Raw genomic sequence first — 23,817 nt, forward strand, 5'->3', positions numbered from 1 at the left:
GTCTTCAGCAGGAATTGCCAATTAACTCGATCAAAGGCTTTCTCCGCATCCACAAATATGAATGCGGCCGGGATTTGATTGTTCTTTCCCAGGTATTCTAAAGCGTTGATAATTAATCTAACGTTGTCCTTCATCTGTCTGCCCTGTATAAAACCAGTTTGATCGGTATGTATCAGTTGCTGAATTACCCCCATTAGCCTATTTGCTAATATTTTAGTAAAAATTTTATAATCTACATTGAGTAATGAAATAGGTCTGTAATTTTTTGGTTGGGTAAGGTCTTGGTCTTCTTTGGGTATCAACGATATGAACGCAGTCTTCCACGAAGGAGGCACTTTCCCTCCCGATTGAATTTTATTGAATAGTTCTCTGAGGGGTTCTACCATTTCTAACTGTAGATTTTTATAATAAACAGCTGTTAAACCATCTGTGCCTGGTGCTTTCCCTAACTTTAATTGTTTAATTGCCTGCAAAATTTCCCCAGAGGTTATGGGTTGATTCAGCTTATGCCTATGTTCTTCTCTAACTAGGGGGATTTTCTCTTTATCTAGGAATTTGTCTATATCTCCGTCCTTAATTTTATCCCCTTTATACAACTCTGTAAAAAATTCCCGAAATACCTTTTGAATCTCTTCCTGTTGAAACACTTCCTTCCCTCTGTAACACAATTTGGATACATTTCGAGCTTTCCTTTTTTTTTCTAATCTGATAAGCCAACCACCTACCGGGTTTATTTGCATTGCAGAAAGTATGTTTAGCATATAATAAACTAGTAGCTACCTGGTCAGAGATCAGCATATCAAACTGAGATTTTAATATAGCAATTGTTTCCCTAATCTTTGTATCTCCTGGATTCAATGTTAATTCTGACTCTTTCCCTTTAATTTCCTCTTCCAATTCTTTTCGTTTTTGCCCTTGTTTGTGTCTATGTATTTTGTTTATATTCATTAATACTCCTCTCATATACGCTTTACTTGCATCCCATACATATTCCAAAGATGTACCCTTGTTCATATTGAGAACAAAATATTCCGATAGCAATTTTTTACAATCATTAACATACTTTTCATATCTAAATAAGTTTTCATTCAACCTCCAGGACCTTCTTGGCTGGGCTACCCTTCCCAATTCCATCCAGACTGGATTATGGTCTGAAAGAACTCTCGCCATAATCTTTGTCTTCTTCACCCTACAAAGTAAATCATTTGTAATTAGTATAAAATCAATCCTTGAAAGAGATTGATGTCTATTGGAAAAAAAGGTGAAGTCATATTCTTCTGCATGCCTCTCGCGCCAAGCGTCTCGCAATTCAAAGTCGTCCAGCATGTCAAAAAAGGCTTTGGGTAACTTAGCTCGAAATTTGGTGTTCGGGCGAGCTGTCTTCTTATCTCTTTTGGTGTCGATCACGCCATTCCAGTCACCCAATAATATACAAGACTCAAAGTCCCACTGTACTAATTTAGCGTGGAGATTTCTATAAAATCCATCTTGTTGTTGATTAGGAGCATAAATTCCCAAAAGTAACGTCTTTTTCCCTTCTAAGATTAAATCTAATGCAATATATCTTCCAAAGGGATCTGCTTCAATTAGCTCAGCTTTAATATCTTTTCTTAAATATACTACTATGCCATTTTTCTTTTCCATGGCTGAGGTCGCAAAATGTTGGCCCAGTTTGGGGTTAAACAAATATTTTTGATCGGTTGATTTGATATGAGTTTCTTGCAAGCAAATTATGTCATTCTTAAACTGTTTGAGATAATGAAATATTTTCTTTCTTTTCTGTGGAGAGTTCAGTCCGTTAACATTCCATGTCAAAATCTTAGTTGTCATTTTTGGTTGCCTGAAGCTTTTTTAGAGCCTCCCGCAAGGCCTGTCTCACCTTTGGTTTAGCTCCTCCCACAGCTTCTGAGCTTGTTGCAGTAGCTCCTTGATCAGTGGCCAACGATTGTTGAGATTGTTGCATAGTAGCTTGTTTATCCGTTTGTCTGGTGGTCTTACGGTTGGATCTTTTTTCCTTGACTCCTTGCCCTTCCGGAAGAGGAAGATGATACATTTTATCTGATGGTTGTGTGGTTTGCTGTTTATCTTGTTCGTCTCGTGGTTTTTCACCATATCCCGAAGGTTCAGGGTATCCCATCTTCAGAATCTTATGATAGAAATCACGAGCTTTCCATACAGAGCTGAGACGATATCTTTGTTTGTCCATTGTAACTATAATACCGAATGGGGCATCCCATCTGTACTGTATCTGACGCTTTCTGAGCTCTTCCACCAGAAAAGCATAATCTCTTCTGGCTCTTAACATCTGAGGTGGTATTTCTTTCAAAACAATCAGGTCCTGTCCACCAATTTGAAGCTTAGTATTGTAAGACTCTTGTAGTATCATATTTCTAGATTCTCTTGTAACAAAGTATATTACCACGTCTCGGGGAAGTTGCCTTTGTTTTGCCGCCCATGAGTTAACACGAAAAATCCTGTCAATCTGCCAATCAAAATTGGATCCCGGTTTTCCCACCAGACGGTCAAAAGCTTCAGAAAACATTTGCTTTAAGTTCTCCTGCTTTTCTTCACGCAGCCCCCTCACTCTTAATGCAAGCTCCATCTGCTTATACTGTATCATAATAATTTGTTTTTCAGCATTGTCAATTTTTTGTTCCACCACTTCAGTTTTGGATATCAGGTTAGTTTTAGCTTCATTGAGAGTTTCTAAATTATCTTCCATTCCAGAAATATATTCTGTTATCACATTTACAATTCCCATCATATTATCATTCATTTTAGTGACCCTGGTATCGAATTTGTCATATAGAACTTCCATCTCATTCCTTATTTCATCTTTGAATTCTTTGAGCATTTCTAGATTCTGTTCTCTGAATTCTTTAAACATTTGTAAGTTCTGTTCTCTGGATTCTTTGAACATTTCCAGAAAAAATTCTTTTGTTAGTACATCTCCACTAGGGGGCATAGATGGTGGGGGCTGCAGCTTTGTACCAGGTATGGGAGACGTTTTCGGAGGTAATTTGACAGAGGTTGATTTGGATGCCATTATATTTTAGTTTTAATTATTTATTCTAAATTACCAATCCACTGTGCTATGTGGAGAAAAAGAAATTCCTCCCCCCCCTTTTTTTCCTTCTTTTTTTTTTTTTTTTCAAGGGGTTTTACGGAGGATTTCAAAAAAGAAAGTCCGTTTGGAATGTTTGGAATGTCCCTGTTTCAACAACAAAGAGTCTTGAAAGCTTTAAGGGAGTAACTCTAATTAAATTATAAGAGATTGTTTCTTTAATTCTGTAGCAGGAAGCTGGAGATAACAAATGCAGAAGCTGTAAACGCCATTTTGAAGACAATTAGACAAAAGAGGTTTTTATAACATTGAAGCTGGTATTTCAGATAGAGAAAGGTTTTCAAAGTTCACAAGTTTGGTCTTTGCTCGTATTGATTTTTAATAGTCTCTTTTCTAAAGATTGTCCTGAGGGGGAGGGGGTCCTGTCTAGTGCTGTGAATAACAGCTGCGAAGTTCAGGTCGGAGTTGAATGACTCAGCTTTGGGTTGATCCTCCCCCTCCGTCCACAGCTCACAAAAAAACAAACTGTGAACTTCAAAGAAGATTCTTACCAGCTGAGATTCCTCACTGCTTTTTTCTTGTCTGAAAAAAGAGTTATCTTCTTGATATTGAGTAGATAACGAACCTGAATTCTGGGGGCAGCTCTGTTAAGCTGCCGACGGCGACAGGCCACTCCCCGGAAGTCGAAACACGCAAATCTTAAAGCTGTCAAGTTACAAGACACTTGCACCCCCAACCCTTTAGAAAAAAAACCAGGGGTGTTCAAACTTGACAGCTTTAAGACTAAGGTTTAGATAGGACTCTTAGAGGCAGGTGGGGTGATTGGTGAGCCAGCCAATCAGTGAGCGGCATGCAGGGCAAGTGTGGTGAGGATGGGCGGAGGGGGGGAAAGGAGTTGAAACTGGTTCTAAACGCCATGGTAGATTTGTGGAACCTCTTCTATAGAAGAGGTTAGAACTGGCAGAAACCCACCCCTACACACACACACACACACACACACACAAACCTATATTTGTTTAACCTACTATATTCTATATGAATCAGTTCCAGTTTCTTAGAACTGATTCATACAAATTCTCTGTCTATGGGCTGCTCATTGGTGGCATGTGCAGTCAATACCAATTTGGTAGCAGTCAAGTCTCAGGCTAGAAAGTGGGAAAATATGAACTCAATTCTCATTTTAGCTATGATAGCCAGTAATCTAGCTGAGTAAACTTGGATCAGTCACTCTCTCTTAATCCAACTCACATCACAGGGTTATTATGAGGAAAAATAGGAGGAGGAAGGTGTGTTGGATATGTTTGCAACTTGGAGTTATTTGTAAAAACGATAAGGCAGGATACAAATAAATAAATAAAAATCCACTGAGTGAAAGGAGCCATGAATTTATCTTTCCAGTGCTGCAATATTAGTTCTTTGAACATATAAAAAATATGAAGAATCCATTTACATTGTCAAATCATGAAGTTCTAAGTAGTAGGTATATAATTCAAAAAAATATTATCCACTGAAAGGTTTAGCTTTTGTCACAGAATTATATTTAGATAATTCATTACATTCTCCTAAAAGTTAGTAAATGTAAGACATAAGTGAAGCATTATCCTTATTATATTTTCAACAAAGTACTGGTTTTGATCATCCTTTTTCTATATGAACAAAATGGAGACCAATAAATCCCAATTTTCATTTTGTACCACAAGATATAATTTCATGTCCATTTATATTTCTATAGAATTTAATTTAATTTGATTAATGGCGTGGTGGGTTCCTAACAGGCTTACTACCAGTTCGCTGAGAGGGTGTTTTGTATGCGTGCTGCTTGCTTCACTCATGTGCACACCACACATTGCTGCACATGCACAGTTGACTGAAAACTGTTCTGCGCATGTGCAGAAACATGCCGGCAATGGCATTAGAGACCGGGGAACCAGTTCAGGGGTGTGACACTGCCGGGTCACTGCCGGTTCCACTACCGGTTCAGCCGAACCGGTCCAAACCTTAGGAACCCACCACTGGATTGGTGGGTGCGCTTGCACCCACATAGCTCCATTTGTGCAAGTACAGATGCACTACCCTCCACTTGTGTGATTGGCAGGCACTTGTACTCATGTGTGAAACTCCACTCATTTGAGTGGAGTACACTTGCACTCATGCTAAGTTCCACTCTTACAAGCTCCCTCCACTCACACAAGTGGAGCTTCATGTGCACCACTTGCCCATCTCTACCACGGCCCTATAGTGGGCTGCAACCTGGGGGTTGGGAACTCCTGATCTAGGCAATATAAAAAAAGGTAAAGAAGTCTGCAGATTTTACTATATGACTATAAGACTATAGTCTTATATGACTATAAGAGGCAGTGCTTATCTCCACTTCAAGACCAATATGACATCCACTATGGCGCCACCCCATCTAGGCAATATAGAAGAAATCTTTACTCATTTATTTCATAACTTATCCATATCAATTCAGTTTATGATAACATAAATCTATAGAAACTATCTATAGAATATCTATAGTATTTTTTTTAGTTTTAAAGGCTTTTACAAGTAGTCCAGTGTTTATAAATTTATTTTTATTTTGTTTTATTTATCACATTTTAAAACCACCCATCTCCTTCACAGAGCGATTCTGGACAGTTAAATTTAAAGATTTAAGAAAAATCACATTTTTACATAGCTAAGAAAATACTATTTTAGAATATAATTCCATTTAATAGATTTATGTGGGATGGATTTATATAGAAATAAGGAATAAAAATGAAATTAATGAAGTAGTTTAATACATATATCATGTACATTCATATTCAGAAATATAAGACTAGATAGACAAATGTGCATTATACTGATCATATTTTGTTTCTAACATTTATCAAACATTGACCTGATTTCTATGTTATTGTTAAGTCAGTCTTTATATATGATTTGTTGAATAAGCCATATTGACTTGATTCACAATTATAATAGGCTATAAATTTTGTATAAAGGAAAACATACAGGATTTGGTCCAAAACCAGCCAAATCACATTACTGTTTGATGCAAATCTCAGTCCAGTCATTCTAATAAATCTCATAATTTAATACAAAGTCTCCATCCAGTTATTCTGGTTCCAACTGCAGAAAATCTCCAATGTCATGATTAAGTATAAATCATATAGAAAAAGTATAGGAATAAGCCCCACAAAGCATATTGGAAGAGAGATCTAAGAAGGTATATTACAGAAACAGTATATCATAGAGCAAATAATTTTGGTGATGGCTACTTAGTTTCATAATAAATAAATAAAACAAACCTTACCAAAGAAACAGTCTTGGTGGAGGGACCTGTGTTCTCTAGTAATGCTAAAGGCTATGCTGAACAGGTTTAACCATATCACATAGGTCTTAGCTGAACTATTGAACCAAATGAATTTGCTGCTAAATTCTGAATAATCATCTCAGCCCTTTCTGCAGCCCCCGAATATATATTTCATTTGTTGTAGGCATTGGACATAGAGGCAAAAAGTAAAAGTAAAATAGCTATTAAAATACAAGTGGTTAAATTTACAGTGCTTTCACAGACTAAGATAAAATAAGAATGAAACTTGAACAGCCTGAATTGGTGACATAAAATACACTTTTCTATAACTCCAGTGCTATGAAAATAGCAATCGCAATAGCAATAGCAGTTAGACTTATATACCGCTTCATAGGGCTTTCAGCCCTCTCTAAGTGGTTTACACAGTCAGCATATTGCCCCCAACAACAATCCGAGTCCTCATTTTACCCACCTCGGAAGGATGGAAGGCTGAGTCAACCCTGAGCTGGTGAGATTTGAACAGCCGAACTGCAGAACTGCAGTCAGCTGAAGTAGCCTGCAGTGCTGCATTTAATCACTGAGCCACCTCGGAAAAGTTGTGTTGTGTGTGAAAAATAGCAATGCAGGCTTTCAAATTACATTCAATTTATTATAATAGAAGAATGTTAACACTTGTAAGCTGAATGTTAAAAACACTTATCCTTGCCAGTGTACCTGTCATTCTGAGCAAGAGGATATTTTTCAGTCTTATGTTATAGAAATGTGATCCCATGTGTCCTAACAAAGATAGTTTTGTATAGATGTTGAGATATTGTCTGGAACATTTTGATTACAGTGATGAGTTACAAAGGATAAGCTGCAAAGACTTGCAAGGCTGTGATGTTAGAATGGAATGTGCTATGTTAGATGAAGAAAAGAGCTTTCGTCTCAAAACCTTTGAAGCAAAATGAATTGGATAAACAGCTGCCTTTTAAAGCAAACATTCAGCTTCATGCAATCTCCTTCTGATGTTATGTTCAACTGGATTTCTCTTCTTTTGATTAGCTTTCAAAGTTCTCTTTTGTTTTACTACAGTCATGAGACATGGACATTTACCTGACATTTTTATTTTCTTTTATCATCTCCACAAATGGATTTCTTAGAGCCAATAACCAATGGTTATTTTTTTTAAAAAAGGAATTGAAGTCTGGCAAATAATATATCATTGCAAACAGAATGAATCTTCTTTCAAATGCATTTAACAGCAGTTAGAATGTATTAAGCTGTAATACAATATATTTTAGCAGTATATAATATAAACTTAGAAGTTGCTTTGTACACAGTTTCTGATTTAATATGAGGTTTGAACTCAGCCAATCATATTTTCTTCAATAAAATGTTGTTTTATTTGACAAATAAACAATCAACAGGCACATACAAATAGCAATAGCAGTAGACTTATATACCGCTTCATAGGGCTTTCAGCCCTCTCTAAGCGGTTTACAGAGAGTCAGCATATTGCCCCCAACAATCTGGGTCCTCATTTTACCCACCTCGGAAGGATGGAAGGCTGAGTCAACCCTGAGCCGGTGAGATTTGAACCGCTGAACTGCTGATCTAGCAGTAGCCTGCAGTGCTGCATTTAACCACTGCGCCACCTTGGCTCTTGTAAATAACTTACAAATAAATAACTTACCATTCAAAAGGGAAAACCAAAAAGCCAAAAAGGAAACAAAAAGACCAGAACACATTCCCACCAACAAGCAATACTGAAATTAACACAAAGATTAACAGACCAGCATCAAGAAGTAAACAATATCCCAACTCAGATAAACAAAACTAACAGTAGATAAAAGCCCAATCAAGGAATCACCAAGACCACTCATCAATACTGACAGGGCAAGCCATTATGATATAGAATTAAAGCAAACCCTAATCCCTTCTAACACTGATGTAACCTAATTTGGTAATGAAATTTCTGCAAGGAAACAACTGAACTGAGAGACCACTGACCAAAAGCTAACTTGGAACTGGTTAAGATCAGGAGCACTGAAAAAAGAAACAGAAGGCTTTATTTTGGCAGCTCAAGAACACGCCTTAGCCACAAATTACATGGGGAAAAAATTCAGCATGTTACCAAATAGCAAACGTCGCCTCTGTAATGAGAAAGATGAGACAGTCAACCGTTTGATTAGTGGGTGCAGCAAAATTTCACAAACTGACTACCTATGATGCTATGACCGAGTTGCTAAGATCATTCACTGGAAATTGTCCCACAGGTTTGGATTTGAGTACAGCAAAAACCACTGGAAACATCAGGTTGAGAAGGTTCTAGAGCAGCGGTTCTCAACCTGTGGGTTGTAACCCCTTTGAGTTTGCCTCTTAGCACCCCCTGCTGCCCTCCTTGCCTCTTAGTGCCCCCTGCCGCCCCCTTGCCTCTTAGTGCACCCCTAAATCATCCCACCACCCCCCAGAGGGCGGTAGCGCCACTTTGGGAACCATTGCTTTAGGAGTATTGATATTTCTCTTTATTATATATTTGATTCTACAGTTTTGAAGGAAAAGGGAAACAAAGTAAATCTGTCAATAAAATTGAAATTGGTGCATTATATACAATTTATCTCCAAGGTTTTGTTTTCAGAAAATCAATCACCTAAGCCTGCCTTATTAATAAGGTGTCTTCTTTGGAATCTGAACATTGATTTTTGCATTGCTGTCTCTTATTAAAAAGTTCCCTGGTGTGATAAAACATGATAGCTAGAAAACTAATATGCATTGTAATATCTTATATATTGTTCAGACAAGTGAAGATTGACAAATATTTTGCTTAAAGGATTTACTGATTCTTATAAAGAAATTAAAACATGCAGTCCTGATTTTACTTATACTGACAAATTTAGAATTTTGCATCCCCCCCCTTCTTGTTATATTTATTTTAAGTTAAAGCTTATTTATTGAACCTTGCTGTAATTTTTTTTAGAAGTTAATGAATCCTGCTGAATCAGTTACTTGTGTGTGCTTTCTGGATGTTATTGCTGCTGCAAACTCTGACAGGTGACTATTTCATCATGGTAATTAACAAGGTTGAAAAATCCTTGAGAAAAATAGAAATTTATAACTACTTGACAAACATTCAAGAGAAGAAAAAGATTTTATTTCATGAAGAAAAGCTGGAAGAACTTAATGAGCCAATTGGAATTAGGATGGATTTTCATTTTATTTATTTATTTATTTATTTATTTATTTATTTATTTATTTATTTATCTATCTTGTATGCCGCCCACTCCTGGAGGACTCCGGGCGGCTCACAAAAGACAAGGGAAAGGGGGGAACAAGACAAAGACAACATATTAAAAACAAAACCAACATTCACAATTTCTATGGAGGTAGATGCTTCTCAGCTCCCCCCAGCCTGTTGGAACAGCCAGGACTTGGTGGCTTTGCGGAAGGCCGGGAGGGTAGTAAGGATCCGGATCTCAACAGGGAGCTCGTTCCAGAGGGCCGGAGCTGCAACAGAGAAGGCTCTCCCCCGGGGAGTCGCCAGCCAACATTGGCTGGCAGATGGAATCCGGAGGAGACCCAACCTGTGCGATCTAATTGGTCTGAGAGAGGTAATCGGCAGGAGGCGGTCTCTCAGGTACCCAGGTCCGATGCCATGTAGGGCTTTATAGGTAGCGACCAGCACCTTGAAGTGGATTTGGAGACTAATAGGTAGCCAGTGCAGCTCGCTGAGGATAGGTGTAACGTGGGTGTACCTTGGTGCACCCACAATCGCTCGCGCGACTGCATTCTGAACTAATTGGAATCTTCGAACACTCTTCAAGGGCAGCCCCATGTAGAGCGCATTACAATAATCCAGTCTTGAGGTCACAAGGGCGTGAGTGACTGTCTGAAGGGCCTCCCGATCCAGGTAGGGTCGCAATTGGTGCACCAGGCGAACCTGGGCAAAGGTCCCCCTGGCCACAGCCGACAGATGGTGTTCTAGAGTCAGCTGTGGGTCCAGGAGGACTCCCAAATTGCGAACCTTCTCTGAGGGGCGTATAATTTCACCCCCCAGCCTGAGAGATGGAACAGTTGGACAATTTTTGGGAAGGAACATCAGAAGCCACTCGGTCTTGTCTGGATTGAGTGCCAACTTGTTTGCTTCCATCCAGACTCTAACAGCCTCCAGGCACTGGCACATCACTTCTACTGCTTCGCTGAGTTGGCACGGGGCAGACAGATACAGCTGCGTATCATCTGCATATTGGTGATACTTAATCCCGTGCTGGCGTATGATCTCACCCAGCGGCTTCATGTAGATGTTAAATAGGAGGGGGGACAGGACCAAACCCTGCAGCACCCCATACTTGAGGGGCCTTGGGGTCGATCTCTGCCCTCCGACCAACACCGACTGCGACCTATCCGAGAGGTAGGAGGAGAACCACCGCAAAACGGTGCCTCCCACCCCCACCTCTCGCAACCGTCGCAGAAGGATACCATGGTCGATGGTATCGAAGGCCGCTGAGAGGTCAAGAAGCACAAGGATAGAGGGGTGACCCCTATCCCTGGCCCGCCAGAGATCATCGATCATTGGTTTGATGCTTATAATTAAAAGACAGTCTTAATCTAAAATTTGAAAATGTATTTTTCCTTTATATATAACACTTAAGTAATTCATAAAATTTGTAAAATATTATTGAAAGTGTATTTAAAAATATCCATGTTGAAAGAAAGTTAAAGAAAAAGATGCATTAGCTTGAAGAAAAATCTAGAGCTTTAAAAAGAATGTATAGAAAAAGAAAAAAATTAGTCTATGAGGGCAACTTGGAAGGAGTAATTTAAATTTAATGAGTTAATTGGTTGTAATTGTATTAGTCTGGAGGTAAATTGTATTGGTCTGAAAGTGAATTTTTTTGGTTTGAAAGTACTTTAAAGTATGTATGCTAAAAGGAGATTAAAAAAGATGCATTAGAACCACGATGGCGAACCTATGGCACGCGTGCCAGAAGTGGCATGCAGAGCCATTTCTCCTGGCATGCGGAGCCATCACCAGTTGCTCTTCCGGATCTAATAACTATTCCCTGAAGAGAAAAGCTAGTCTAATATTTGAGTTATTGTTCTTGGAACGGGGAGATTCATATTTAAAACCCAACTATGGATTTCACAAGTTACATTGGCCCATTCAATCTCTTCTCAGTTCTGTTTTCCTATAAGAGAGCTTCTTGTAGAAATAAAATGAGTATTCCACTGTAAGATACAAATGCCATCCACACGTGAATAGATAAATGAATAGTAATGCTTGCCTGGGTATTCAAGATTCTTTGAAACATGCCTACCTCCTACTCATAGCCTGGCTCCATTAACAACTTGACCAGTGTCAATAAGTTAGCTTTAGATAATATAAACATTGAAGTAAATTTTTTTTTAAATTAAATGCAATCATTCCCAATTCATAAATAATAGTCTAGAAATAAATGGGGAAATGATTTTTCCTTCTTAATACATATTTAAGTTGTCTCAAATAATACCAGTGTGGTTGGTTTGCTTTGAAATTGTGCTCACAATTTAAAACTGCTTTAGGAAATATCACAGTATTGTTAAAAACAGTAAAGTGTATGTTATTCACCCACTCTGTATAGTAGCTGTGGGATCATATGTCAAGGCCATGCCAGCCTGTATTGAAGAAAGAAATAAGAAGATTACTGTTCTTGGGTTAAAAAAATCATACTATTTCAGGACAAATGAAAGATTAATAAGCCATTTTATCATCATTTGATAATAGAGGAGAGTATTTTAACCTGAGCTTGTGTAAGTACTTTGTTGATATTTATTCTTTAAGAAACTGAATATGGGGGACGTCATGATGATACGGACATGCAGTCTCAATGCTCCGAGGCTGCAGCCGCTACTTTTATGGCTGGGTGGTCCAATCAGACCTAAACCATCCCGAAGAGACGGTGAACAGGAAGAATATGTCTTGCTGACCTCAAGGACATCGCAAAGTCCCTGATCGATGCAAGAGAAGTTCTTCAAGCCGGCAACAAAAAATCCAGCCAAGGCTGATGAAGTCGGGGCAGCTCCAAAATGGAAGGATATGGAAAGAGAAAGTGTTTCCAGCTGGTGAGGAACTTTTACTGTTTTAAAAAGAGACTGCCTATAAAAAACTTAAAATTAATTTAAATTGGAGAACAGAAGAATCAAGCGGGGGAATTAAAATTGGAATGGTTTTGCACAGTGGTTATTTTACTTTTTATATGCTATATTCATGGATGGAATTTATGCAAGCCTTTTAAAACAAACGGGTTAAATTTTCTTCTTCTATATTTTCTTTTCTTCTTCTCTGTAATCTATGGTCTAAAATTTTCCTCTTTCATTACTGTGGGTGTTTTTCTAACCCATTTAAAAAGTGGACTCTTTTTTCTAACTTGAAATACAAAAAAGATACAAAAGAAATAAGGAAATTTGCAACAATAACACTGCTACTCGGAGGCTGGAAGATTTGAGTATTGGAGTTTGTGTATTGGAAATGGAACACTTTTTTTCTTCGCTGATTGTTTTGGCTTGGCACTACAAGGTCTTACTGCTTGGTTATGGAGAGTGATAAGAAGGGAAGCATACAGATGTCCCTTTGAAGTATATCTTTTACCAGAAAAAAGTGAAAACAAACATTTTTGTGAATCTGTGTTTAATTTTTGTAACCTTCCAATCTAGAACAGCTGTGTTTATTAGCTGGAGAGAATAGCACAATTTCAAAAGCAAACAGAAATCTTAAACTTGCAAAAGATATTTTCAGACATACAGAAATTATCAAATACATATGAGAGGATAGAGAAGAAGCTGGAAGATTTAGAGCATATAACAGTAAAATATGATGAAGAAGTTGAGGATGTTTATCAAATGCAAAATGTGGTGGTTAAAACTCAAAAAATCAAAGTGGAAAATGAATATAAAGAGATTAAATTTGCTGATATTTATGGTGATTGGCTGGTCTCTGAAAATGGAAAGAATGAAATACTGAAAGATGAATTAAATGGAGGGGAAATTTATCCCAGAGGGCAAGATACAGACGAAGAAAAAACCGAAGAATCTATAAATTTAAAGAGAGAAATCAAAGACAAGCTGATTAAGGAAACAGAAGAAAGGCATCAAGATTACATGAGAGATCTTATAAGCAAGGAGTTGCTAAGAGGAGTCCATACAAAGTTGATCAAGGAGATGATTAGAGGACTGGCACCTCAAAAGGCAGAAGATATGAGACTGTCTTGCTATTGGAAAGATACAGGTTGATAGATGGAAGAATATAATTTAAAACTAGTTAAACTTAGTGAAATCTTTTGACAATAGATACAGTTTAAATAAATAATTGATAATGTTACTAATGTATACAATGTTATGATGAGTATAATTGGATATGAATATTGAATGGTACCCATGTAAGGAAGATTAGAAATGCATTTGGATTATACATAAAGGTTCATTTTAAAAAAAGGGGAACCAACTTAGATACAGTTAAAGTTTTGATTATTGGGGGGGGGGGAATCTCTTGTACCTCCTATTTTCTTCCCCTTCTCTTTTTTCTTTATTTCCTAATTTTATTTTTCTTTGTATTTTATACATTGATAAAAGAATAAAAGTTATATATAAATGAAGATTATGATTTCTGTAGAATCAGGACTGGAGAGTAGAAATGAGCAACTCATCAGCACATGTAGATTCCTTCTGTTCCAAGTAATTGATTATTTGTCCTGTATTCCTGCTCCATTCCTTACATTTAGATCTTTCCGCACATCTGGTAATTCTACAACTTGCAGAATTAATATTAGGTTTCCAGCTTTAATTTCAGATAAGTGAATTAACAGCTATTTTATTGATTATTCGTAATCTAGCAGTTCAAAAGCATGTAAAAATGCAAGTAGAAAAATAGGGACCAACTTTGGTGAGAAGGTAACAGTGCTCAGTGTGTCTTTGGCGTTTAGTCATGCCAGCGACATGACCACAGACACATCTTTTTCCTCAAGTCCAGAGGAGGGCTACTACCAGTTCTAGCAAACTGGATGTTAATTTTCTGAGCAGTTTGGAAAACCAGTTGTTGGAAGAAATTGTTTCCCACTTTACAGGGCTAATCCTGCAAGGGAGGCAGGAAGGAAACATTCTGGTATGCCTGTATTTCTAGCTTAATCCTTATCTTAATTCCCCTGTTGCTTTAAGTGTTTTCAAAAACTGCCTCTGGGTTAAGCTTGTTACATTTTAAGCCTTACGTCCAGACTTTCTGTCTGTAGACTGAGCTTCTCCAAAGTCCTCCTTGCCAGGAGATTTTTGTTGTGCTTTTATTCCTGAGGCTTAACTTTCTTAAAGATTCGTAAAGGGTTGTTTTAAGCTTTTTGGAATATACTTCCAACACGGTTGCAACAGCTATTTAGAGAAGGGTTGGTATAGCCATAGAAGAAATGACTGAGAGGCAGGATGTAAGTTTGGCAGTCTGATTTTTTTACTGCTTTTCTGGGGGCATGTGATCTTTCCTTAAATCTGGATGATTACCTACGGATATCTTGTGAGGTGAGTGAGACTAACTGGTATCTCTAAGTTGTGCAAATGGATCTAATGATTGTTTCTCCTGGGTGGGAAACTTTGCTTTGTCAGTTCACTGAGCACAAGAATCTTGTCTATGGGGATTCTTCAGTCATCCACATCATGGTTGTCCCAAAGGTATTTTTTTCAAGAGGTAACTGGACTTTCTTGGTTTCCAGAAAGTCCATTTGCCTCTTGAAAAAGCACCTTTGGGACAGGTTTCTCTTGCATTGCTTTGGACTGGACAGGACACGATTAGTCACTGATAATAAGTGGATTCTCCTTCCAATTTGTTTTAGTTTTCTCATGATAATATGGCATAGTAACATGGCACCAATGTTAGAAAGTTAGCACCCTCCCCTCTCCTAGAAGAATGAAATAATTTGAGAAATATTAAAAAGGAAGAATATATTTCCTTGAATGAGAAATGGAAAAACATGTTTCCTTAGAGGAAGAAAGCAGCCCCCACCTTCCTTAATAGCTTACAGAAGATGTCAGCACTTAAGAGATAAAAGTTAGATAGCTATATTCATAGGCAAAAATTCCTTGCAGCAAGGATTAGCCATCACTCAAGATGTTAATTTGTTAATTTGCCTCTTTAGCTTGACATTTTGTAGCTCACATATGCCCACCCACTTTCTGGAGAATTTAAATAAATAAAGTTCAAATGAAAAAAAATTCATTTCCTGAGGGTAAAGGGTGGAGCTACTGGCTGCGAGAGGGGAGTCAAGAGATACATAGGACTACAGTAGAGTAAAATTGTCTCATTTCATTTGAACTTTCCTGAGGCTGGAGTGTGCAGCTACTGGCTGCAAGAGGGGAGTCAAAGAGATCCATAGGACTATGGTAGTGGCCTGCACACCTAATGGCGCATGAATCATATATCTATAAACCAAAAATAGCAATAATACATTCTGGCTTAGTGTGCTTGAGACTGTGATTTTATTTTATTTCAAAATGACCAGCTTAGTTCAATGTAATAGTTGTTTTGTACCTGTATTTCGCAGTACTCTTTTCAAATTTGGATACTGTCCCCTTTGTAAACAAATTGCTAGACTATGTAGACATATTACCTATCTTGAATCTCTAATCTGTGCTTTCCGAGCAGAAATTAGGTGCCCAATTCGGCCTTTCCACTCTATGGAGATGCCATGCTACCAGCTCCCTCTACCGCAAAGATCCTGCAAGAGAAGAGCTGTGGGATCTGGCAGGGTGAGAGCTGTGAACCATAAACACAAAGCTTTTGCTGTGTCCCAGCATAACAGATATAGCACCCTTGCTGACCTTAATGGGGACACTAAAGTGACAGGTCAAGGTAGTTGTGATAATGATGACTCAAATAAGCAGAGGATCGTTGTCCAAAACAAAGAACTTACTTTGGAAAAGCAAAAGTGTGAATCAGGTATCACACATCAGTCGCACAAGAAGAGCAAAGTATCCAAAAAGAGAAGTCACCTTGTGTTTGGTGATTCAATCGTAAGGGATTTAAATTTAGGAAAGGATATGGAGGTTTTGAAAGAGGTCAGGTATCTGCCAGGTGCTACTGCCAGCAGAGACAAGAGGTGTATTCTTAAGATAGTCAAGAATGCAAGTAAGGACTGTGATGTTGATGCTATTATACATCTTGGCACAAATGATCTGTCCCAAAAAGGTGTACTTTCTGTGCAGAATTTCCAGAGCTTGGGGTATGAACTTAGTATATAGGTTGTAGACTTATCTTCTCAGAGGTTATACCATAAATTAAGGAATAAAAAGGGAAGAGCCAGCATGTAGCAGAGTTTAATGTGTGGCTAAAGGAGTGGTGTAAAAGGAAGGGCTTTGGTTTTATTAGTCATGATGCCTGCAGCTGGTCCAATGAAGAACTGTACAAAAGAGATGGTTTGCACCCATCCATGAAAGGGACTGTTACTTGGCATTAAATTCACAGATTTTCTGGATAAACATTTAAACTGAACAGCGGGGACAGAGAATTAATTGATACGGAACATTTCTGTCCCCAGCAATCTAATATTCATAGGGTTATCAGTGCATGTAACATAGGTGTTTGTGTGGGTAAGATTATCAGTCCTGCTGTCAAGCAAAACCAAGCATTTAATAGTGAGTGCCATACCATGTGGACAAATCATACAAGTGGCAAGAAAATAGGGGCAGTCAGTCATAACACAGGTTATGTAGACAGTAAACATAGGGTCAATCAAAATGGACTCAAATGTCTATACACCAATGCACAGCTGTTTCTCTTCTCTCCTGCTTTTTCAAGTTCTGATTTATAGCAGTTGGTTAATTAACATTTCCCACACAGGTAAGGTTAGGTTATCAGTTGTCAGTAAGGAGATGGTGCTTTTTTCTTGATCTTTCTCCCTTGTTGCATTCCAGTTCTCATTAATTGGGGTTGCTTAAGATACGTTAATTAAAAGACACTCGGATGAAGCAAATCTTCACGCTCCTAGATTCCTTTAAAAACACAAACTGTTCAAATCCAAAACCAAATTTAGACTTTGTGTTTAAGTGGGTTGTGTTTAAGTGGATTTGTCACTTCTCTTCTTTCTCCTTTCTGCCCAAATTATTTCAAGCAAATGGTTCTCTTTGGGACTAGTGATTCAATCTCCATTTCCCACCTTTTTTCTTTTCACAAAAATCCCGATCTGTCCATCAATATTATTTATGCTCTCAAGGTTTTTTATAAATTCTGATTTATAACTGTGGGTTAATAGATCTTACCAGGCTTTCATCTCACCTCTGCACACCCCTGTTCAGCTGCTTTGGCCTGGAGCCAGCTCTTGTTGCCATGCTGCCGCCCCGGCTCTGATTCAGAGGGCAAATCTCTGACCTACAAGGGACCTGTTGCACTCCCCCTGGATCTGATGAGATGCTGCCCCTTATCCCCCCCGCCGGGGCGTTCTGATCCAAAAATGGATCTCGGAGACAGTTTGTCAGACAGGGTTCATGTGAGACTCTTCAGAGCTCACATCCCCCACATTTGTCTGGCTGCAGAACTTCAGGTCAACTCTCCTCCTTCTAAACTTGATCACAGTGGATTTTATAGGATCAGCACTTATGTCAAGGTTCCATTTATCTTCTTTGTGACAGTTGATTTTCAGGACAACTCATTTCTGCAGAGTCAGGGAATTGCCAATTCAGACTTCATGGCTTACCTAGATTCAGATGAGAAATTTCTTAAATGATAATGAAATATAGGAATTTCAGGCATCCTAATTTGGAATATTGGAAGTGATTTTTCCAACCATTTCAATAGCATTCTCAAAAATTTTCTTGCAATGCAGTTCACTAAACCTTCTATCAACTTTCTCTTTTTTCTGGTTTCACATACCAAGGCAAGAATGAAGTCAGTTGAAAATCAAGACCCTAGGACAAGTATAATGGAATGTTGGAGAATGTGAAGCCATTATCAAAAGAATCTCAGTCCAGGGAAAATAGAAAATGTGAAAAATATTTTCAAAACAATTCCATCTTAATTGGTTAAGTATAAATTGAAAGAGCAGACAAAATTGTCACAATACCAAACTAGATTTCAATAGTTTCCAATACTGCTAACATGTTTTGTTTCATGATAATGTCTACTTCAATCTTGAAAATGATTGTAAACCCCCTCCACTTCAACTTATTAAGGGAGAATTTTTTTGAGTTTCTCTCTCATGCTTTTTATATTCCTAGACCTGAGATACCTTCATTACAATAATTCCACATTCTCCTAACATTCCATTACAACAAGAAAATTAGTATGCACAAGAAAGGACCAAATTCCAGGACAGAAATCCCTAGAATTGCTTTTAAGTTATTTAGTATTTCTCTGCTTTATGGTACTGAACTGGAAGGTGGTATTCTTCCTGATTTGGCAATTGTACTTCATATTCAGGCTTTAATTCCAGGATGTGATGTAGATCTGCAGAAAGTGTGTCTACAAAGATCTTAGGAACTAGGATCTGGTTCTCAGGAATGACATCCTTCGACTGTCTATTTGTAATCAGTTCTAAGTAAGAGATGACCCACCCATTTCACTTGGTCATGTTTTATGATGAAACAGAAAGAAAGCTAATAAAACATTCCTATATTACTGACAATTTTACGTTGTGAGAGAAAACTTGAAAAGTAATAAATTATTTATAAAGAGAGTAAACTCTGATACTGTTAAACATTAATTTATATTTAGAGTAATCAAAAGCTATAGCGTAGAATAGTTTTGGATTATTTCAGAATAATAGGGATTTTATTATTTGTTTTTATTTTTGGTCAACAACCTTTTGAACATTTGTTGATTAGTATTAACTGTAATGACTATTTTATGACGGTAGATAATGCTGAGAAGCATACATGTGTGCAACATTAATCTTTTTCAGATCTAGGGACTTTTTATGGAAGATAGCAATACCACCCCTTCTATTGTTTTCACAGTCAGACCAGAAAACATGATAATCAACTTACTGTAATAAGGGAGTCTGGAAAGGATACATTCAACTACATCTCGCAGACAAAAATAAGGTTGAATAGGGCCACATATAGAAGCAGGAGGAATTTGTTTGCGAGGCTGCTTGCATTTAGTAGGTTGCATTTTAGGCCTGTAGGGGTGGACCTGGAAGACGTTGGGGGCATGCATGCATAGTTTAAGCCTGTTTGGGGGGGGGGGTTGTTGGGACGCTGGCCACTAGTCTTGCATTTAATACAGTCAGTATGGTAGTCTATGTACAGGCCTGTCTCTCCTTGGTCCTGGCATCTTTTGAGCTCTGAGCGAAGCTCATGAGCACAGGCACATTGTAGTATGGACAAGTCGGTCCATGAATGAAGTTTCTTATGTTTTGTGCAGCTTTTGGCTAGTGAGTTTATTGTGGAGATGAATTTGCATTTGCTAGTTTCACTGTTGCAAATGTCTCTGCAAATGCATGTGGCCACCAAGCCATAGCTATTCTTGAACACAGGGCCATTGCGGAAACATCAATCATCAGGAGTGATGATTGATGCCTGAAGTTATTGATGATATCATGAATCTTTGTGATGTTGTCGGATTCATTGGTGTCATCCAGTCCAAATAAGATTGTGTTGGGATGCTTCAGTTTGTGTTCAATCACGTCTTTGACAAGGATGGAGATGTTACTCGCAGAATTAGTAGTTCCCTGCCGATGGGGTAGTTGGTTGGGATAGGATTTTGGGATATTGGTGCTTTGCTTTTCTGTGTTTTTTCTTTTTCTTCAAGGAATGCTCATCGTGCTTCTATGGTGTGTACTCGTTGAAGTAGAACACTAAATTTGTCCAGTCTGGGTTTGTGTGATGGGTAGAATAGTGGAAACACAAATTGGGAGGTTTTAAGTGAAGCTGATTGCAGAAACTGGGCTAGGTCTTTGGTTAACCTTAAGCACTTGTGGAGAGCATACGTGTCACATAGGCACTTCATGGTACTGTCATCCTCCTTGAATGCTTCAGTACAGGAGTTGTGTGGCTTATCAGTAGCAATCTTCTTCTTTTTGGGTGGGGGTTTAGCAGTAGAGTGTTTGCCTGGCATGGTAGGTTTGCTGTGGAGACACTGGTGTGGTTGATGAGGATTTTTCCCCTCCCCTTGATGCACTCACCACATCATTTCTTGCAGGTTTAACTTTTTTTGCTGATATCACTGGACAGCTAGATTATGAAATTTAGGATATTATTATTTGAGTGCATCCAAAGTAGAAGTATAAATATTTCATCGAAATGATAATGTACTGAATTTGTCTTTTTCTTTGTTTTGAAGCATGGGATGCTGATTATAGGAGCACAAAAGAAATACTATTATGTGTGGGAAATCTACAGTTACATTCAATCCAAGACTGATTGGAACAAAATTCAAGCCTTACCTAAGGACCTAGTAATTCTTAAGATAGCATCTAAGAATTTAGGCAATTCCAAGCAATGTAGTCATTTGTATAATTAGGGTGTTCAGGATGGTAAATTCAGTATCTCCAAATATCTAGAAAGTCTTTTGAGGTGGTTAGTGTCATTAATGCAATGGGCATGAATTTAGGCAAACTCAGAAAGACAGGAACCTGGCATCTTATGGTTCATGAGGTTGCGAAGAGTTGGACGCAGCAGCTGAATAACAACAAAAGGAATTTCCTTAGTATCACTTCAAGATTTCCAATCATGATTGATATAGCAATGGATTTCTTCTTCCATATTTACCAATATTTAATAATTATTTCCAGCTTTTTTATTCAATCCTATTATCAATATGTATAGCAACATCCATAAAACAGACTTCTTTTCAACAATAGTTGTACCAGGCATGTCATAAACAAGATGCTAGTCTCTTTGTATTTTAAAGTTATTTAAAATCTTAACTCACTTGTTTTCTAAAACCTTATCAGTTTGATGCTCCAGCTTTGACTACATTCAAAACCTATCTTGTGGTAAATTATATACTTTATTCATTAAACATCAGCCAACTGAACATTCAAAAATGCATTACAAATACCAGTGACTGGTGCTAATGGTTGATATAATTGCTGCCAGCGTCCTATGTATCAACCAAGTACCTTCTTAAAATATAAGATGTACCAAGTAGCGCAGTTTTTTGCAGTTCCGCTGGTGTTATTGCAGGAAGCTGCAATTTGTTGATGTATCTTGTAAGATTCTTGGACATGGTGCCAAGTGCCCCGACAACAATGAGTATTATTATTATTATTATTATTATTATTATTATTATTATTATTGTACAATTGTATCACAGCGGCCAGTTGTTTCGCCGGATTTGGCATTGGTTACTAGTCGGGCGCACCCAGGGGCCTAGGACGTCGTAACGTATTTTCGTAATATGCATGCAGATCCAAGCAGTGCGGCTTTTTGCATTTGACTGATCGTGATTTTGTCAATTTTTAACTGTTTTAAATGTAATTCCAATACCTCTGGAATAGCACCCAGTATGCCAATTACCACTGCTGGTTTGTGCCATAGTCATTGAATTTCGATTTTTAAGTCCTGGTATCTTGCGATTTTTTCATGTTCCTTCTCGGCGACCCTCCTATCACCTGGTATTGCGATGTCTATAATTGTGACCTTATTTTTCCTCAACCAGTGTGATGTCTGGTGTATTATGTGCCAGTATTTTGTCCATTTGTATACAGAAATCCCACAAGATCTTGACCATCTGATTTTTGGTGACTTTTTCAGGCTGATGTTCCCACCAGTTTGTTGCTGTTTTAATATTATAATTTTTGCACAAATTCCAATGGATCATTTGTGCTACTGAATTGTGCCGCAATTTATAATCCGTCTGTGCGATTTTTTTTACAGCAGCTGAGTATATGATCAACAGTTTCATCAGCTTCTTTGCAAAGTCTGCATTTGACATCATCAGAGGATTTTTCGATTTTGGCCTTAATGGCATTTGTGCGGATAGCTTGTTCTTACACAGCCAGGATTAGTGACTCTGTTTCTTTCTTTAATGTACCTGTTGTTAACCATAACCAAGTTTGTTCACTGTCCACTTTATCTTTTATTTTTTCCAGAAATTGGCCATGCAGTGCTTTGTTCTGCCAATTCTCCATTCTTGATTTTATCACATCTTTTCTATATTCTTGTTTCGTCTGTTGGGCCTTCAGTAGATTTTTGTTCTTTACTTCAATTAATAGATGTTCTTGACTTTCTTTTAAATAATCAGCCAGTGCATGTTTTTCTTCTTCAACTGTTTGCTTCACTTGTAATAATCCTCTGCCACCTGATTTTCAAGGCAGGTATAGTCTATCAGTATCACCACGTGGATGTAGACTGTAGTGCATTGTCATTAGTTTCCTGGTTTTTCGCTCCAAAATGTCCAAATCAGCTTGTGTCCAGTTAACTATACCAGCTGTGTATCTTATAACTGGTATTGCCCATGTATTTATGGCCTTGATTGTATTTCCACCATTCAATTTAGATTTCAAAATTTTCCTAACTCTGTTGGTGTACTCTCGCCTGACAAAAGTTTTTACTTCTCCATGCTTGATATTATCCAACTGCAGAATGCCTAAGTATTTGTAGGCTTCATTTTTGTTGCATTTAATTAGTTGGCCATTGGGCATTTCAATTCCCTCACATGCAGTGATTTTGCCTCTTTTTATGGATACAGTGGCGCATTTTTCCATGCCAAACTGCATTGAAATATCGGTGCTGAATACTCGGACTGTGTTTGTCAATGATTGGGTTTCTATTTCTGACTTTCCATAGAGTTTCAAATCATCCATATATAGTAAATGCGAAATTTTTTCAGCTTCTTTGGCTGTTTGGTAGCCTAATTTCATTTTTTTTAAGATTACTGATAGTGGGATCATTGCGATGATGAAGAGAAGAGGTGAAAGTGAATCACCCTGGAAAATTCCTTGCTTGATATTAACCATTCCGTAAATCTCATTCCCTACTGCCAACTCAGTTCTCCATTGTTTCATCGCTTTTTCAGTAAAGGATGTAATATTTTTGCTAATGCCAGTTGTTTCTAAGCATTGTATGATCCAACTATGTGGCAGTGAGTCAAATGCCTTTTTGTAATCAATCCAGACCATATTCAAGTTCATTTTTCTGTTCTTACAATTTTCTAATATCATTTTATCAATTAGGAGCTGATCTTTTGTGCCCCTGCTCCTTCTTTTGTTGCCTTTTTGCTCTACTGGCAAGATGTTGTTTGTTTCCAAATAATCCATCATGTTATCTGCAATAATGCCTGTGAGTAATTTGAAGGTTGTTGGCAAGCATGTTATTGGTCTGTAGTTTTCAGGTGTTGTTCCTTTAGTTGCATCTTTCTGAATCAAGTATGTTTTTCCAGTTGTCAACCATTTATCAATTTGGCCCTTTTGTAAAATTTCATTCAGTTGCCTGGCCAATATTGCATGTAAACTGGTCAGATATTTGAGCCAGAAACCATGTAATTGGTCCTTTCCAGGTGATGTCCAATTCTTTACCTTTTTAACTC

At 37.8% G+C, this 23,817-nt stretch overlaps 1 protein-coding gene across 7 annotated transcripts in view; it reads left to right on the top strand.

Annotated features, from left to right (window-relative positions):
• Nucleotides 1-23,817, top strand: part of RBMS3 (RNA binding motif single stranded interacting protein 3) — a 538,131-nt gene that overhangs the window by 392,650 nt on the left and 121,664 nt on the right. The gene's annotated exons all lie outside the window — the stretch shown is intronic.

This window comes from Thamnophis elegans, chromosome Z, assembly GCF_009769535.1.
Source record: "Thamnophis elegans isolate rThaEle1 chromosome Z, rThaEle1.pri, whole genome shotgun sequence".
NCBI classification, from domain to species: domain Eukaryota; kingdom Metazoa; phylum Chordata; class Lepidosauria; order Squamata; family Colubridae; genus Thamnophis; species Thamnophis elegans.